The 19,761-nt window shown below is 36.0% G+C and overlaps 1 protein-coding gene across 7 annotated transcripts in view; it reads left to right on the forward strand.

Moving 5' to 3' along the window:
• Positions 1-19,761, forward strand: part of TFPI (tissue factor pathway inhibitor) — a 77,059-nt gene that overhangs the window by 16,305 nt on the left and 40,993 nt on the right. Inside the window, exon 2 of one of the 7 annotated variants that reach the window (XM_032637569.1) lies at positions 10,196-10,367. The exons of the other annotated variants lie outside the window; for them this stretch is intronic. The gene's annotated coding sequence lies outside the window, so the exon portion shown is untranslated. The remainder of the gene's footprint in view (positions 1-10,195; positions 10,368-19,761) is intronic. 7 annotated transcript variants of the gene reach the window in all.

Here is a 19,761-nt window from a genome sequence, read left to right on the forward strand (position 1 = left end):
CATACAGGATAAATACAAGGAGAAATATGCCAAGACACATATTAATCAAACTGTATATTAAAAGCAGCAAGGGAAAAACAACAAATAACACACAAGGGAATCCCCATAAGGTTAACAGCTGATCTCTCAGCAGAAACCCTACAAGCCAGAAGGGAGTGGCAGGACATACTGAAAGTGATGAAGGAGAAAAACCTGCAACCAAGACTACTCTACCCAGCAAGGATCTCATTCAGATTTGATGGAGAAATTAAAACCTTTACAGACAAGCAAAAGCTGAGAGAGTTCAGCACCACCAAACCAGCTTTACAACAAATGCTAAAGGAACTTCTCTAGACAAGAAACACAACAGAAGGGAAAGACCTATAATAATGAACCCAAAACAATTTAGAAAATGGGAATAGGAACATACATATTGATAATTACCTTAAATGTAAATGGACTAAATGCTCCCACCAAAAGACACAGATTGGCTGAATGGATACAAAAACAAGACCCTTATATATGCTGTCTACAAGAGACCCACTTCAGACCTAGAGACACATACAGACTGAAAGTAAGGGGATGGAAAAAGATATTCCATGCAAATGGAAACCAAAAGAAAGCTGGAGTAGCAATTCTCATATCAGACAAAATAGACTTTAAAATAAGGACTATTAAAAGAGACAAAGAAGGACACTACATAATGATCAAGGGATCGATCCAACAAGAAGATATAACAATTGTAAATATTTATGCACCCAACATAGGAGCACCTCAATACATAAGGCAAATACTAACAGCCATAAAAGGGGAAATCGACAGTAACACAATCATAGTAGGGGACTTTAACACCCCACTTTCACCTATGGACAGATCATCCAAAATGAAATAAATAAGGAAACACAAGCTTTAAATGATACATTAAACAAGATGGACTTAATTGATATTTATAGGACACTCCATCCAAAAACAACAGAATACACATTTTTCTCAAGTGCTCATGGAACATTCTCCAGGATGGATCATATCTTGGGTCACAAATCAAGCCTTGGTAAATTTAAGTAAATTGAAATTGTATCAAGTATCTTTTCTGACCACAATGCCATGAGACTAGGTATCAATTACAGGAAAAGATCTGTAAAAAATACAAACACATGGAGGCTAAACAATACACTACTTAATAATGAAGTGATCACTGAAGAAATCAAAGAGGAAATAAAAAATACCTAGAAACAAATGATAGTGGAGACACAACGACCCAAAACCTATGGGATGCATCAAAAGCAGTTCTAAGGGGGAAGTTTATAGCAATATAAGCCCACCTTAAGAAGCAGGAAACATCTCGAATAAACAACCTAACCTTGCACCTCAAGCAATTAGAGAAAGAAGAACAAAAAAACCCCAAAGCTAGCAGAAGGAAAGAAATCATAAAAATCAGATCAGAAATAAATGAAAAAGCAATGAAAGAAACAATAGCAAAGATCAATAAAACTAAAAGCTGGTTCTTTGAGAAGATAAACAAAATAGATAAACCACTAGCCAGACTCATCAAGAAAAAAAGGGAGAAGACTCAAATCAATAGAATTAGAAATGAAAAAGGAGAAGTAACAACTGACACTGCAGAAATAAAAAAAATCATGAGCGATTACTACAAGCAACTCTGTGCCAATAAAATGGACAATCTGGAAGAAATGGACAAATTCTTAGAAATGCACAACCTTCCAAGACTGAATCAGGAAGAAATAGAAAATATGAACAGACCAATCACAAGCACTGAAATTGAAACTGTGATTAAAAATCTTCCAACAAACAAAAGCCCAGGACCAGATAGCTTCACAGGTGAATTCTATCAAACGTTTAGAGAAGAGCTAACACCTGTTCTTCTCAAACTCTTCCAAAATATAGCAGAGGGAGGAACACTCCCAAATTCCTTCTACGAGGCCACCATCACCTTGATACCAAAACCAGACAAGGATGTCACAAAGAAAGAAAACTACAGGCCAATATCACTGATGAACATAGATGCAAAAATCCTCAACAAAATACTAGCAAACAGAATCCAACAGCACATTAAAAGGATCATACACCATGATCAAGTGGGGTTTATTCCAGGAATGCAAGGATTCTTCAATATACGCAAATCTATCAATGTGATAAACCATATTAACAAATTGAAGGAGAAAAACCATATGATCATCTCAATAGATGCAGAGAAAGCTTTCGACAGAATTCAACACCCATTTATGATAAAAACCCTGCAGAAAGTAGGCATAGAGGGAACTTTCCTCAACATAATAAAGGCCATATATGACAAGCCCACAGCACACATCATCCTCAATGGTGAAAAACTGAAAGCATTTCTACTAAGATCAGGAACAAGACAAGGTTGCCCACTCTCACCACTCTTATTCAACATAGTTTTGGAAGTTTTAGCCACAGCAATCAGAGAAGAAAAGGAAATAAAAGGAATCCAAATCAGAAAAGAAGAAGTAAAGCTGTCACTGTTTGCAGATGACATGATACTATACATAGAGAATCCTAAAGATGCTACCAGAAAACTACTAGAGCTAATCAATGAATTTGGTAAAGTAGCAGGATACAAAATTAATGCACAGAAATCTCTGGCATTCCTATATACTAATGATGAAAAATCTGAAAGTAAAATCAAGAAAACACTTCCATTTACCACTGCAACAAAAAGAATAAGATATCTAGGAATAAACCTACCTAAGGAGACAAAAGACCTGTATGCAGAAAATTATAAGACACTGATGAAAGAAATTAAAGATGATACAAATAGATGGAGAGATATTCCATGTTCTTGGATTGGAAGAATCAACATTGTGAAACTGACTCTACTACCCAAAGCAATCTACAGATTCAATGCAATCCCTATCAAACTACCACTGGTATTTTTCACAGAACTAGAACAAAAAATTTTGCCATTTGTATGGAAACACAAAAGACCCTGAATAGCCAAAGCAATCTTGAGAACGAAAAAAGGAGCTGGAGGAATCAGGCTCCCTGACTTCAGACTATACTACAAAGCTACAGTAATCAAGACAGTATGGTACTGGCACAAAAATAGAAAGATAGATCAATGGAACAGGATAGAAAACCCAGAGATAAACCCACGCACATATGGACAACTTATCTTTGATAAAGGTGGCAGGAATGTACAGTGGAGAAAGGACAGCCTCTTCAATAAATGGTGCTGGGAAAACTGCACAGGTACATGTAAAAGTATGAGATTAGATCACTCCCTAACACCATACACAAAAATAAGCTCAAAATTGATTAAAGACCTAAATGTAAGGCCAGAAACTGTCAAACTCTTAGAGGAAAACATAGGCAGAACACTCTATGACATAAATCACAGCAAGATCCTTTCTGACCCACCTCCTAGAGTAATGGAAATAAAAACAAAAATAAACAAATGGGACCTAATGAAACTTCAAAGCTTTTGCACAGCAAAGGAAACCATAATCAAGACCAAAAGACTACCCTCAGAATGGGAGAAAATATTTGCAAATGAAGCAACTGACAAAGGATTAATCTCCAAAATTTACAAGCAGCTCATGTAGCTCAATAACAAAAAACAAACAACCCAATCCAAAAATGGGCAGAAGACCTAAATAGACATTTCTCCAAAGAAGATATACAGAATGCCAACAAACACATGAAAGAATGCTCAACCTCATTAATCATTAGAGAAATGCAAATCAAAACTACCATGAGATATCATCTCACACCAGTCAGAACGGCCATCATCAAAAAATCTAGAAACAATAAATGCTGGAGAGGGTGTGGAGAAAAGGGAACACTCTTGCATTGCTGGTGGGAATGTGAATTGGTTCAGCCACTATGGAGAACAGTATGGAGTTTGCTTAAAAAACTACAAATAGAATTACCATATGACCCAGCAATCCCACTACTGGGCATATACCCTGAGAAAACCAAAATTCAAAAAGAGTCATGTACCAAAATGTTCATTGCAGCTCTATTTACAATAGCCCAGAGATGGAAACAACCTACGTGCCCATCATCGGATGAATGGATAAAGAAGATGTGGCACATATATACAATGGAATATTACTCAGCCTTAAAAAGAAACGAAATTGAGTTATTTGTAATGAGATGGATAGACCTAGAGTCAGTCATACAGAGTGAAGTAAGTCAGCAAGAAAAAGACAAATACCGTATGCTAACACATATATGGAATTTAAGAAAAAAAAGGATGTCATGAAGAACCTAGGGGTGGGACGGGAATAGAGACGCAGACCTACTGGAGAATGGACTTGAGGATATGGGGAGGGGGAAGGGTGAGCTTTGACAGGGCGAGAGAGAGTCATGGACATACACACACTAACAAACGTAGTAAGGTAGATAGCTAATGGGAAGCAGCCGCATGGCACAGGGATATTAGCTCGATGCTTTGTGACAGCCTGGAGGGCTGGGATAGGGAGAGTGGGAAGGAGGGAGACGCAAGAGGGAGGACATATGGGAACATATGTATATATATAACTGATTCACTTTGTTATAGAGCAGAAATTAACACACCATTGTAAAGCAATTGTACCCCAATAAAGATGTTAAAAATTAATTAATTAAAAAAAAAAAAGAAAAGGGGATTCTGACCTGAGCTTTATAGTAATGATATTATTTTCCCATCCTCCAAGCATTCTCCAATCAAAAATGCTGAAAAAGTTGGTTAATAGCCAGTTTGTGAAATAAAAACAGCAGAATAACTGTAAGGTTACATTTGGCTTCTACAAGGCAAAATCCGTAGCATGAGTAGCTTAAATATGAGGCCATTTACTAGTTCACATTATACAAAGTACAGAGGATGCTTCAAGATTTGTTAATTCAACACAGATCTAAGTGCTTTCCATCTTTTTATTTCCATCACTAACAGCAGGTCATCCTTATCTAGGGATAGTTCTCAACATTACAAGATGGTTGCTTCAGTCATAGGCATCACATACAGACAAAACAAGTGGAAGGAAATATTATGTGCCCTCCCATGTGGCTCCATTTAGAATAAGGACCTTTTTCAAAAGTTCCCCAGCCCTGGAAGATAGCATACTTCCTTTCTCATATCATTGGTCAGAGATTTATGAAATAGAAATATCTAAACCAATGTCTGTAAGGGAAATGGAATCACCATGATTAATGTAGATTAATGAAGAGTTTATTATTTATGAATTTATTCCTTAGGTGGGCATAGGCTATCCTTCCCTGAGAACTGGACATATGAACATATTCAGTTTATCTCTCAATGAAAAGTGACAGAATTGTTGTTGCATAAGCAAATGAGATGACTGAAACAACACCTTGCAAAGTTTAAAAAAAAAAAAGACAAAAATATATCCATAATCTCACTGACCTAATTTCCCTTATTAAAGCATATTTTTCTGTATAAACACCAATTTTTGCTTAGTTTATCTTAAAGTGTACATATATTTTTGTATACAGCTTTTAAAATTCATATTACCATGATTAATCCCCTCTTAATCTTCTAGTCATTATCATTACCAATTTAACTTTGTATAATATTACATCTGGTGGATGGATGTACTGCCATATCTAATAATTGTCGATGTTGCATACGTACATTGTTTAAAAATGTACTATTTCTATCCTTAAAAAGATTGTGCATTTAGTCATTTTCATATTTTTAAATTCCCAAGTGTCATATCAGTACCTTAAAGTCTCATCTACGTTTTTTAACAAAGAAAGTACACATTTAGGAAAAATTTTTAGTCGACGATTAAATAATAAGCCACTTATATACTTCCCCTTGCCAACACTACTCAAAGTCCTGCCTTTTTTGTCCTTTATCTCTGTCCAATTGATAAAATCCAACTCTGAATCCTTCAAAAGTTTAATTCCTTATTCTGGAGGGAAAGAGCACTGAATTTTGAAGGCACAAATTACTATGAATTTATAGTTTGGGATTCCAGCAGCCCATAATCCTTTAAGATTTTCGATATGCCATTTTATTTTACCTAGAGAAAATGTCATACCGTCACTTTTTTAAAAGTCCATTATTTCTTGACATTTTGAACAGAAAATCTCAGCCTCTTCTTCACATAGAAAATTGAATCACAGCAAGAAAATCTTCAATTTTCTTTTATTTATTTATTTATTTATTTATGACTGCATTGGATCTTCATTGCTGCGCACAGGCTTTCTCTAGTTGTGGCAAGCAGGGGCTACTCTTCATTGCGGGGCATGAGCTTCTCATTACGGTGGCTTCTCTTATCACACAGCACGGGCTCTAGGTGTGTGGGCTTCCATAGTTGCAGCATGTGGGCTCAGTAGTTGCGGCACACGGGCTTAGTTGCTCCATGGTATGTGGGATCTTCCTGGACCAGGGCTCGAACCCATGTCCTCTGCATTGGCAGGCAGATTCTTAACCACTGCACCACCAGGGAAGTCCGAAAATCAACTTTCTGTCTACTCTTCAACAGCTCCATCATAAGACACGCACATACACACACACACACACACACATACACACACACACCTGAAAAATGTGTCCTATTTCTCTCCCCACAGAGAAAACCTCATTTCAATGGAAGTTACTCTTTTCTTCAGGCCAAGGTTAGACCCTCTTTACTTGTGTCCAGGATCTCAGTCTCTATTTATTTTATTTTTAGCTTTTGTCTCTTCCTCTCTAGTGGCAGAATCATATTAAACTAAGCCCTCCACAAAAGTTTCCCTCAAACACCCTCTCTTACTTTCCAGCATAGATTTATAAAATGATATCCTCAATTGCTGTTTTCACAGCCTTCGTTCCAATTCCTTCCTCAGGTCACCAGTTGCTGCCCCCCACCACTGTACCAAATTTTATTTTGCAGTGTGCAAGGGTACTGACAATGCCACTGTCACTAAACCCCATGCATGTTTTTTAACTCTTGTACTTGAACCCTCTGTGCTCTAGACATTGTCAACTTGTGCCAATGTAATGAAGTATTCATTTCCTTAGCATCTATGTCACTACAGCCTCCCAGGTTTCCTTTTGTTTCCCTGTCTATTTCTTAATCTTCTTCTTAGACCTATTTCCCTTATCCTTGTTCTCCACAGTTCACTTATAGGGTGTTCCTTCCCCATCTTCACACTCACCTTATAGAGTCACTGTCAGGATTATGTGAATTAGTATTTGCACAATCATTCAGAAGAACACCTGCTTCATACCACATGCTACCTAAGTACTTGTTAATCAAATCAACCTCAGCACTCCACAGAGTAATTTTCATTTTTATCTTGATTCTCACATTTCTGTCTCTACAGAGATGTCTACCCTGAGCTCCATGTCTACATATTGAGCTTCTCATTTCATGGCTCCAATGAGTATCTTACAAATACTTAAAACTCTCCTGCTTTGGATGAAAATATTTATTTAAATCTATTATAGTTAGTAATACATAGTCATAATAAAATTTTACCTATGATTCATACTATCTCAATAATACCAAATAGAATGCTTACTTTTTTATTGAGATATATTTGACATATAACATTGTGTGAATTTAAAGTGCATGATGTGTAGATTTGATATATTTATACATAACAATATGATTATCACCATAGCATTGGCTAATACCTTTATCACATCACATAATTATCATTTCTTTTTTGTGGTGGGAACAATTAAGATCTAGTCTCCTAGCAACTTTGATGTTTATAATACAGTACTGTTGTCTATAATCACTATGCTGTGCATTAGATCTCCACGACTTATTTATCTACTGGCTATAAGTTTGTGCCCTTAAACAACATCTCCCCAATTTCCCCATCCCTCAGGCTCTAGTAACCACCTTAGAATGCTTACTTTGGATTTATACAGATATATCACTTAGATGAAAAACAAACTACATTTTTTTCAAAATGGCATCAAACACAAATTAAATAGACAATTTCTGGATGGTTTTATTGTTAACATTTTTTGTATTTTTCTCATTGTAAAGATGGGAAAAATAAAATTTCTAGGTACCTAGAACTTATAAGCTTATTATAGTCTTAAAGTTATATTAAAAGAATATACTATAGATATTTTTGAATGAAAAAATTAAATTTGTATCATAAAATTATAACTAAATTGTTGCAAAATACACATAGAAAAAATTCCTTAAATACATTTACTTTTCTGTTATTGACTTTTTAAAATAAAGACATTGACCATTATGTCAATTATGGTGATAATAAAATATATCACATTTTAATTATGTATCATAAAACAAGATTCATTTAGATGAAATAAACAACACATATAATAAGACCTCAAGGGCACAATTGGAATTCCTTGATAGACTATGGAGTATTATAGAGAATATACAGTCATGAGCTAAGGCAGAGACTAGAATGTAAACAACTAAGATCACCGGGTTGTGGGGGGCTGTTGGTGGTGGGATGAATTGGGAGATTGGGATTGACATGTATACACTAATATGTATAAAATAGATAACTAATAAGAACCTGCTGTATAAAAAATAAATAAATAAAAATTTAAAAAAAAAGAACAACTAAGATCACCATCGCAGCCTCTCTAGTGAGCTCTTGTTATTTGGCCCTCTCTGGAAGTCTACACCACACCTCTCTCTATAGACCAGCAAATCATCTGACTCTGTATATATGTCTACCGCTTGGCAAGTCAGTAGTGGCCAGATGCTAATGTGACTTCATTATTATCCATTCAATAGGAGTTTGGAGAGCTGACTTTATGAATAGAGAATATGGGCAGGTTTTCTTAGAAGTAAGGGTGGAGAAAAGGAAGAAATAATTAGTTGAATACTTATTGTCATCTCTAGTAGAGGATTAAGTTATAATTGAAGTCCATTATGTCCCCTCTCATTCATACAGTTTTAAATAATTTTTTTTTTAGTTTTAAATAATTTTAGTTTATACATTTGTTTTAAATTTCTCCAGTGACTTTTTACTTTCTTTTTTGCAGAACTCTTAATTCATCGATTTGTTCTATAAACATTTATTGAGCTCCTATTAGATACTAGGAAGAACAGATATAATTGCTGCATTTAAGGACAGAGAAAACAGATAATAAGCAAACGTGTTACATAGGGATAAGTGCAGTGATTTTAAAAAAAAAATGAAAGGGAATGGAACATAATAATGGAGCTATTTTGTCTCAGTGTTCAAGGCAGGATTCTGAAAAGACTCCATTTGTGCAGAGATTTGATACAGAACCAATATATCCATAGCATTTATGAGACTGAATCAGAGCATGATTCCAGAGGTGGAGAGGTAAGGAAGACCCTGTGAGTAGGGATTTACCACAGAATTTCCTCTCTGCTGCAGTTGGGAGTGTCTCTACATCCTTTTCCATAAGAGTAATCATAACTTCTCATTTTCCTAATATCTTGCAGCAAATGGTACATACTTAGTTTTCAGGCCCTTAGGAAAATTTAATAAACTTTATTATGCAAAATTATGAAAAAATCCAATCTTAAAATAAAACTTCTCAGTAATTTCATAGCCCAGAAAACTAACTGGCTGAGTAAAAATTATTCTCTAATTTCAAGTTATAAGGACTGACATACAGGGCAGTGCTTTCTGCTCTGGAACATATGATTTGTGATTACAGTTGAGGAATGAAGCAGAGAAGGGATTAGGCAGTGAGGGTCTGTTTTACCTGCCAAGTCTTTCCTTCTTGTCAACTTTAAAAGACACCTTCCTAGAAGAAATTATACAGAACAATTTTCTCAGAACACGTCCCCTCTTAGTAAATAACAACAAAAACCCAACAAAAGCACATAAATTGAGAGAACTGGATACTAAGCATCCTTATAGTATAGGTGATTCTACATTTCCTATAGGAATGTGGCAGGCCATGGCCAGTCCTGCCTCAGGCTTAATTTTTAAGCAACAAGAAATAGAACATGGTAGTCTGTGCAGAAAGAAAAGAATTGGCTTACACATTAAAAAGCAAACTCTAGGGCTGATGTATCTCTTCCCACAGCCTAATGACAAAAGGGAAGTGACCCTTGCTTCTGAAACAAATCTACTAACCTAGTTTAGAGATACTTTCTTAAGAAACTAGGAGGGCTCCTGCTATGATGAACTGAATTGTGTCCCTCCCACCCCAAATTCATATGTTGAAACCATAATCCCCCATATGATTGTATTCAGACATAAGACTTTTAGGAGATAATTAATGTTAAAATGAGGTCATAAGAGTGGTGTCCTAATCTGACAGGATTGGTGACCTTATAGAAGAGGGAGAGAGATCCTTCTCTCTATATATGCACACACAGAAGAAAGGCCACTTGAGGACATAGAGAGAAGGTGGTTTCTGCAAGCCAAGAAGAAAGCTCTCTCCAGGAGCCTGATTCTGCCAATGCCTTGGTCTTGGACTTCCCTCCAGAACTGTGAGAAATTTGTTTCTGTTGTTTAAGCCATCTAGTTCATGGTATCATCTTATGGCAGCCATAGTAGACTAAGATAGCTCCTGTGAGCTTTATCCACAAAATCACTTGTATCCTTACCTGACAAAGATCCATTTCAAGCTGTGTTGGCTGGTTGGAAGTGATAGGAAAGAAAAACTACCTTGAACAAGGTCTAATTCAGCATTCTTGCCAGACCTCAAATCTGGACTAGGTCATTGATGATTGCCTACCTTAAGCATTGAGGCTCTTTCACTCAATTTTTACCAGCTGGCCTATCAACATAAACTTCCTTTATAATATTGCATGCTCAGAGTTCCAAAAAACTTACGCTGCCAACATGCTTTGGAGCATGGTTCCATTCTAAGATGATGACTGCCTTAATCAAATCTGTAGTGTCTTTTTCAAATTTTGACTTAACCGTTTTTATTACAACAAATCACACTAATCAATCCACAGAGGAATGTGTAAATATAATTTTTAATAATATTTAAATTTTCTTTTACCAAAACTTTTTTTTTTTTTTTTTTTGCGGTACGCGGGCCTCTCCTGTTGCGGAGCACAGGCTCTGGACGCGCAGGCTTAGCGGCCATGGCTCACGGGCCCAGCCACTCCGCAGCACGTGGGATCTTCCCGGACCGGGGCACGAACCCATGTCCCCTGCATTGGCAGGCGGATTCTCAACCACTGCGCCACCAGGAAAGCCCCCAAAACTTTTTTTTAATTTGACAGTATAAAGCAATAACTAAGGCATTTGCTTTAGAATTAGTACATCTGCACAACCACTTGCAAGCTGTTTTCTTAGAAAAGTTATTTTATCATTTTGAACCACTATTTGTTTTCTCTATCAAATGAGGATAAGTTAACAACATTATCTTAGACAGAGTGTGAAATATAAATGAGAAAGAAATAATAATTAAGGCTCATTATTGGAAACTGCTTTTCACATTATGATTTATTATCATTAAAGTGACAAACTATAATTTCACCACCCCATGGTAAAAACAAAAAATAAGGTGGCTTAAAAGCAGGCATCTGGAGAGAACATCTAAACAAAGACTTAATCTACAATATGAAAATTAATCCCAGATATTTCAAGAGCTGACTATAATTACATGTTTGAAATGGGGCTTAAATAAAATAGGAATTTGCTCTTTTCAACTCTAGTCTTTAGCCAAGATTTTTTAAAATGTGTGTATATGTGGTTTCTATTTCTTCTAAAGTTTGGGAAAAAAAGAGAAAATATGTTACTTAACAGATTTTTCAAGTACCTCTTTTAGATGTTCCCTTGTGTAGATTTCTTCTAATCTGTTCATTCAGGCTTTGACTGATGGGTGAACTTCTGTTTCCTCTTCCCAGGTATGAGAGGCAAACACCTAAGTTTTCTAAGGTTTATGACCTATTCCCTTCTCTAATATGGTTCGCTAAGGCTTGGGCCAGAAACCAGCTACCCATATATATGGATAGAGTGATGTGGAAATATTTACACAGTAATAAATATAATTACTAATGAAGTGTAGAGCTAAAGCTAGGAATAGAAAACATTTCGGCAACTTACTGAATCAAAAATTACAGTAATGATCACAGTAAAAACTTATATTGGTCAGTTAATTGTACTTGTAGGATTAGCAAACCAGAGAAATCAATTATTTTGAGAAATCAATTTTTATCCCATAGTTCCCACGGTGATATTGCCTAATCATCGTCTTCAAGTCACAATAAAGGTATATCGCAAAAAGAAATAAACAGAGAGAGACTAAGTGATTAATACATTTAATTATAGTTTCCTGCATTGGATTTGGTCTCTATTCCACAAATCTTGTTTATTTTAACGGTGCTTTGATATCCTATCCTGCCTCTGTCACTTACGAGCCACCTGGGCATATGAGGTTGGAAAACAAACCATGTATCTCTAATATAAATTCAGTATACCTGCCCCACTGGCTACACAGCATTATTATCAAGATTCAGTAACCTGGGGCTTCTCTGGTGGCGCAGTGGTTAAGAATCAGCCTGCCAATGCAGGGGTCACGGTTTCGAGCCCCTGGACCGGGAAGATCCCACATGCTGCGGAGCAAATAAGACCATGCGCCACAACTACTGAGCCTGCGCTCTAGAGCCCGCGAGCCACAATTACTGAGCCCGTGTGCCACAACTACTGAAGCCCACGTACCTAGAGCCCGTGCTCTGCAACAAGAGAACCCACCACAATGAGAAGCCTGTGCACCGCAACGAAGAGCAGCCCCCTCTCACCGCAACTTGAGAAAGCCCACACCCAGCAACAAAGACCCAACACAGCCAAAAATTTAAATAAATTAAAAGATACAGTAACCTAATAGGTAAGAAACCACTTCAAAAAATAATAAATCATTACAAAATACAAATGTTTTATAATAATATATCTTTGTACTTCTATTATCATTCTTAAAATAAATGTGGTGAATATACCATACAGCCAGAGCCTCAGGAAATTTGATCTTAATTTTAATTGTAGGTCGTAGATTAAATAATCCTGATACCAAAATAATGCTTGTAGTGATGACTCAATGCCTCAGTAATGTGAGATCCAGGGGGGAGTTAATAAAGAGATAAGGCTTTGTATTGACTTGTTAGAATTTGCTATATGGCAAACGTGCAGTTACACAGCCTGAGATCTCTCTTGGGAAACTGCCCAAACATTTGTATTTCCACAATGTATTTATTTAGAAAAATACTCTTTTCCTGAGAAGAATCTGGCTCTCAAATCTCTCCCTGAGATTATGCAATTTCAGTAACTCTATTCAGGAACAAGTGTTGGAAGTCTACTGAGAAATATATTTAACAAAAATCCATTTCCAGACTCTAATTGTTGTGAATATTTGGGAATTTTCAGTTGAAAATACTACTTATTAAAAAATGAACTTTAAAACATTAAAAAAAAAAAAGAAAACTGAAAGAATACCGATAGGGCTTTTTGTCTTCCTCCCCTTACTGTAGATTTATTCTCATGTTACCTTTCTTCATTCATTATCCTTGGTGTTAGGGCACTGCAAACTCACCCAAAATGAGAAAAAGCCAAGAAAGCACAAAGGTTAGAGATAAAAACAGGCACTAGGTTTTAGTGGGCAGCCCCCCCAGGGTTCAGCCAAATTGAGTGGAGGGAAGTATTAAACACCAAGAGGATAACAACATTGCCACTGCTGAGCAGAAAATTGGAATTATTTTTCAAGTTATATTTTTCCTTTTTTTCTGGTTGTCAGGTTTTGTCTCTCCTGTCTTTCATTGCTACACTGCAAATAAATAAGCAGCCAACATGAAATTTCTTTTAGACATGGCGAAGTACTCATTGAACTTAGAGATTAATAGTAAAATTTTAAAAAAGAAAAACTTCAATGATATGTGATAAGGAAAATCTGAACTAGGAAGTTTAAATTATATAAGCACCATGATGATAATATACACGTAAACACAACATGTGATTTTTCCAGATAAATTTATAAGATGATAAAATAACAAGTGTGTACCCCAAAACTAATGATAAAATAGAGTAATAACTGCCTACATGTTGTTATATGCCTTTCCCAAATGATGTATTAGAAATTTAATGCTGGGGACTTCCCTGGTGGTGCAGTGCTTAAGAATCTGCCTGCCAATGCAGGGGACATGGGTTTGATCCCTGGTCCAGGAAGATCCCACGTGCAGCGGAGCAACTAAGCCCATGCTCCACAACTACTGAGCCTGCACTCTAGTGCCCATGAGCCACAACTACTAAAGCCCATGCGCTCTAGGGCCCACATGCCACAACTACTGAGCCCATGTGCTGCAATTACTGAAGCCTGCACGCCTAGAGCCCGTGCTCCGCAACAAGAGAAGCTGCCTCAATGAGAAAGCCTGCGCACTGCAACGAAGAGTAGCCCCCGCTCGCAGCAACTAGAGAAAGCCTGCACGCAGCAACGAAGACCCAACACAGCCAAAATTTAAAAAAAAAAAAAAAAAGAAAGAAATTTAATGCTATCCTTCCAGCCTACTATTGGTCTCTTCCATTACCTGTGAGCTTTTTGCTCTGAATCCTGCCACAAGTTCTTATCCACATCAACATCCATTGCCATTTCCTTTGAGTTGTTCTCACCAAAGCCAAATTGCCAACATATTTCTAGTTCCAATGGACTTGGATTCTTAGAAAAACATTCATTTTACATTAAGATCTGTACTGCCTCATCTTACAACTTGTAGCCCAAGAAACCTCCCATACCTAACCAAATTATCACAAAAATGTCTCTCAGTTTGGGCCTAAGGTCTTTACAGATCAGTGCTATATTTTCAATTGTTTAGATTTTCAAAGAGTCTGAGATGACATTCTCAACAAAGAATAAGCTCAATATAGCTCAACAAAGAATAAGCAAAATATTTTGCTTCCGTTTTTACAGTAAACCCTAAGTGATGTCAAGGATTACTTAAAATGATTATAATAGCTAAAATTTATTGTATTAGTCATCAATCTAATGACCTTTCCATTTAATCCTCACACTCTCTGAAATAGGTTTTAGTAAAATACCCAGTCTATAAATGAGTAAATAGAGGCAGAGAGAGGATAAATATATTGTCAAATTCACATAAGTAGTAAGGTACAGAACTGGTATTTGAAGTTTTACAGTCTGTACTAGTTTACTAGAACTGCCATAAGCAAAGTATGACAGACTGGGTAGCTTAAACAACAGAAATGTATTTCCTTACAGTTCTGGAGGCTAGAGTTTGAGATCAAGGTGTCAACAGGATTTATTTCTTCTAAGGCCTCTCTCCTGGGTTTATAGGTAGTCAGTCTTTCTCTGTGTCTGCTTTCTCTTTTTTTTTAATAAAGACACCAGTCATAAGACCCACCCCAATGATTTCATTTATCCTTAATTATCTATTCTAAGGCCTTATCTCCAAAAACAGTCACATTCCGATGTACTGGGGGTTAAGACGTTAACATATGAATTTGGAGAGGACACAGTTCAGCTCATATCACAGTGTTAATCCAGATCCCTCCTCTTAACCACTAAACATGCAAGAGGAAGGGAGGGATGGAGGAGAAAAGGAAGGGAGGAAAGGGCGAGGAAGGGAGGGAGGGAGAGAGATGTTACTTAGGGCATTACTTGGATTGATTTGATGGCTCTTTGTTTCCATATGGGATATAGCCACCTCTACCACAGTAATATACTTGTCAAGCAAACCAGAATAACCTTGAAGGCAGCTGGAGATAGGGTGCTTTCTAGACAATGCTGAGACAGATTGACCAATTCTTGGGACAGCAGCTTGGTATGGTGATGTGACCTTGAGCTCTGAAGTTACACAGATATAGGTGCAAATATTAGCTCAGTTTCATTCTACTTGGAAAAATTATATTCCCTTTCTGAGCTTCAGTTTTCTTAACATGGGTGTAATATTTCATACAGGATAGGATTTTTAAGAGTATTATAGTTGATATGAAGTTCATAGATGAGCTCATATCCTCAACAAGTGAAAACCTCAAAGTTCTTCATTTTTCCTTTCCATTTTTGCTCTCACTTACTAGATTCACACAGACCACTTGCCTTTCTTTCACATACCCTCTCAAGAATATTAATATCATAAATAAATAGTGAAGTAATAAATAATACATTTCTTTCACCTAATTACCTCTTTTCTAAGCACACCTTTCTTTAGTCATCTCTCCTACACACTCACCATCTCTTTTGATTGGATTTAAGTAATCACCCTGTCTTCTTTCTTTGAGTTGCAAATTACCTATCACTTAAGCAAAATTTTACAAATAGAAATTTACTCTATTCATTTTACATTTTCTTTGAAAATTTTCTTTTTAAACAAAGTTTTCAATTAAAATATTTTACACTTCCAGAAAAGTGGAATAAGCAATACAAAAGACACAATTAGAAAAATAAATGTGGATAAATGGACATTCCATCACATTGATTCTAATGTCTTTATTTTTTGGTGGGATTGGTAGAAATAAATAAAACTGTATGGATATATCCAATGATCCATATTGTAGCCTAATTTTAATTCACAAAGTTTATCCATATTAATTCATTTATTTATCCTTATGTCAGTCATCATTTTGGGTATCGAACATAGAATTGTGAATGTTATGCTAAGAATGGAAAATGCTTTAGTGATGGAGAGACAGTGACTATGTATGCAAATAAATATGTAAGTGGTGATAAGTGCTATTCCAAAAACAAAGCAAGTCATTACTTTTAGGAATGTAAAATGGTGCAGCTGCTTTGGAAAACAGTTTGGCAGTTCCTCAAATGACTAAACAGAACTATCATATGATCCAGTAATTTCATTCCTAGGTATATACCTAAAAGGAATAAAAATATATATCCTCACAAATACTCGTGCACAGATGTTAATAGCAGCATTATTCATAATATCCAAAAAGTAGTAACAGCACAAATGTTCATTAAATGATGAATGGATAAATAAATTGTGGTATATTTATAGACTACTTTTAGCAATAAAAAGAAATCAAGTACTGGGACTTCCCTGGTGGCACAGTGATTAAGAATCTGCCTGCCAATGCAGGGGACACGGGTTCGAGCCCTGGTTTGGGAAGATTCCACATGCCGCTGAGCAACTAAGCCCGTGTGCCACAACTACTGAGCCTGCACTCTAGAGCCCACAAGCCACAACTAATGAGCCCGTGTGCTGCAATTATTGAAGCCCACATGCCTAGAGCCCGTGCTCAGCAACAAGAGAAGCCACCACAATAAGCCCGTGCATCACAACAAAGAGTAACCGCCACTCACTGCAACTAGAGAAAGCCTGCACACAGCAACGAAGACCCAACACAGCCAAAAACAAATAAAGTAAATAAAGTTTTAAAAAAAGAAATTAAGTACTGATATAAGCTACAGTATGGGTTAACCTTGTAAACACTATGCTAAACGAAAGAAGCCAGATTCAAAGCCGTTTATATGAAATGTCTAGAATTAGGTGATATATAGAAACAAATTATATTAATGGTTTCCAAGGAACGTGAGGATGGGAAAATTGCTGGGGGTGATGGCTAAAGGGTGGGGAATTTCCTTATAGGGTAATGAAAATATTCTAAAATTGATTGTGGTGATGTTTATACAACTCTGTGGATATAGTTATAGCTATTAAAACATTTTTTTAAATTGAAATTATCAAAATTAAAAGTTTGTGCTTATCAAAAGAAAATTGATCAATAAAATTGAAGAGATAAGATAGACCAAGATAGAATATTTATATATATTTGGCAAAGAACTCATATCCATAATATATAAAGAGCTCCTACAATTCAATAATGAAGACAAAAAAATCTTTAAAAAAAAACCCTCAAGTTATTGAGAGAGAGAGTAATAGAGGAACTGGTGGTTGTTACTTTTTAAATATGGTGCTCAAAGAAAGTCTTTTGGAGAGAGAATACCTGACAAGTGTCCTAACTAAAAGAAGGGAGTCTGTCATTCCAGGATCTTGTAGAAGAGTGCCCCCAAGACAGGAAATAACAAATTTAAAGTACTAAACCTAGAATGAATATGCTATGTTCAAGAATCAACAGCTTCAGTGGAGCCAAGGGATTAGTAGGCAGTATCCATAAAGCTGAGTAATTACAGAAAAGACCGACAGGAAATAAAGTTGAAAGGCGAGCTGGGAATGACATATTGGACACCTTTTCCCTTGTCAAAATGATCCTCCCTAATGATGATGATGATGATGGGGCTACAGCAAAATATTTCCTATCTCCTGCCTTGTGTCTTTAACTGCCCTTATACTGTTCCACTTAGAAAACATAACCTCAAGTGTAATCTGTCCTGACCGAATTTGTCCCTAATATGTACACCAACCAATATTTACATTAATTTACCAAGTTGTAGGACTAGCACACAACAGTTCACTCAGGATATACTTGAATCCTCTGACCTTCATATTCTGTATCTATTCAATGACTCAGTTTTATCAATACTAACTCAAAATACCTGCCCCTTTCTCTGTAGTTCCACTGATAACTCCCTTTTCATAATTTCAATCTGATCTGCAACATTCTAGCTGTTAATTCCACTTATAATTTTTCCCTCTCAACATCTTTCCATACATGCTGGATTTTATTAATGCACAAAGCATATCATACTTTTTAATATTTTTCTAGCTCAGAAAACCTACTGACTTTTTCTTGACTTTTTCTTATCTGTAATATTATCTCTCAGATATTTTCCAAAAATATTTTATGGGAAAATAGTCCCTTGACATATAAATTTGGAAATGCAGTTACTATATCTCCCATAGAAGATACTATTGCACATTACCACATTAAGCATTCTTTAAAAGTCCTAGAGTTAAGAAACCTATATAAAATTTTACACTTAGATATAAATATATATTAATCTATGAACACTTTTTAAATATAATAACTAATAACATCTTGCTGAACTGGTATTCTAGGAACATACCTTGACTAAAAAGGTTAAAACTGATGCTGCAAATTATCATTAAAGTGACTATAAAATGTAAGTTATACGACATAACTATGTTATTCTGCAAAGTGAGGAAAATGTGTTAGTTCAAATGCATAAATTTTTAGAACTGAAATGTAATTTAAGGACAATCTAGCCCAAGTCAAGCATTTTATGAATCAGGTTCAGAAACATAAATTTCCGAAGGTTACTTAGGTTGCTGGCAGAGCTGAGCTTAGAATTTCTAGTTTATTGCCCTAATGTATAAATACTATTTTTATTCAAGGTAAATAATTTAACATATATTTATTGTCCACTACTATGTGCCTGGTATATGCAAAGATATTCTCACAATTCATCTTGGCACTTAACATTGCATTTGTATTTAATTCAATTGGTTGAGCATAAATTCCTTAAGGGTCAAGGCTTTCTCCAAATTTTTAAATCTCCCTTTGTGACTAACATATTATTATGCACAACTAGTCACTAACTCAACACATTCATGTAATATATTCTTGCTTAAATAACTTCTGATGACAGATCATAAATTAAAGAGGATTTAGCAAGAGTGAAGCCCTCTTCCTGGTTCATAGCTGGTGCCTTCTCGCTGTGTCCTTACATGATGGAAGGTACAAGGGACCTCTGTGGGATCTCTTTTATAAGAACACATCCCATCCCTCATGATCTAATCCCTTCTGAAAGGTCCTGCTTCCTAATACCATCACCTTTGGGAGTTAGAATTCTATATAAGGACTTGGGAGAACACAAACATTCAGACCATAGCATAATCCCACCAACAGTGTTAAAGGTCCACATCCTCACCAACATTTTGTATTGTCAGTTTTTACTAATTTTAGTTGTGGTATCTCATAACAGTGCTGATTTGTATTTTTTGATGAGTAATGATGTTGAGCATCTTTTAATATGCTTATTGGCTGTAT

Source organism: Phocoena sinus, chromosome 7 (assembly GCF_008692025.1).
Source record: "Phocoena sinus isolate mPhoSin1 chromosome 7, mPhoSin1.pri, whole genome shotgun sequence".
NCBI classification, from domain to species: domain Eukaryota; kingdom Metazoa; phylum Chordata; class Mammalia; order Artiodactyla; family Phocoenidae; genus Phocoena; species Phocoena sinus.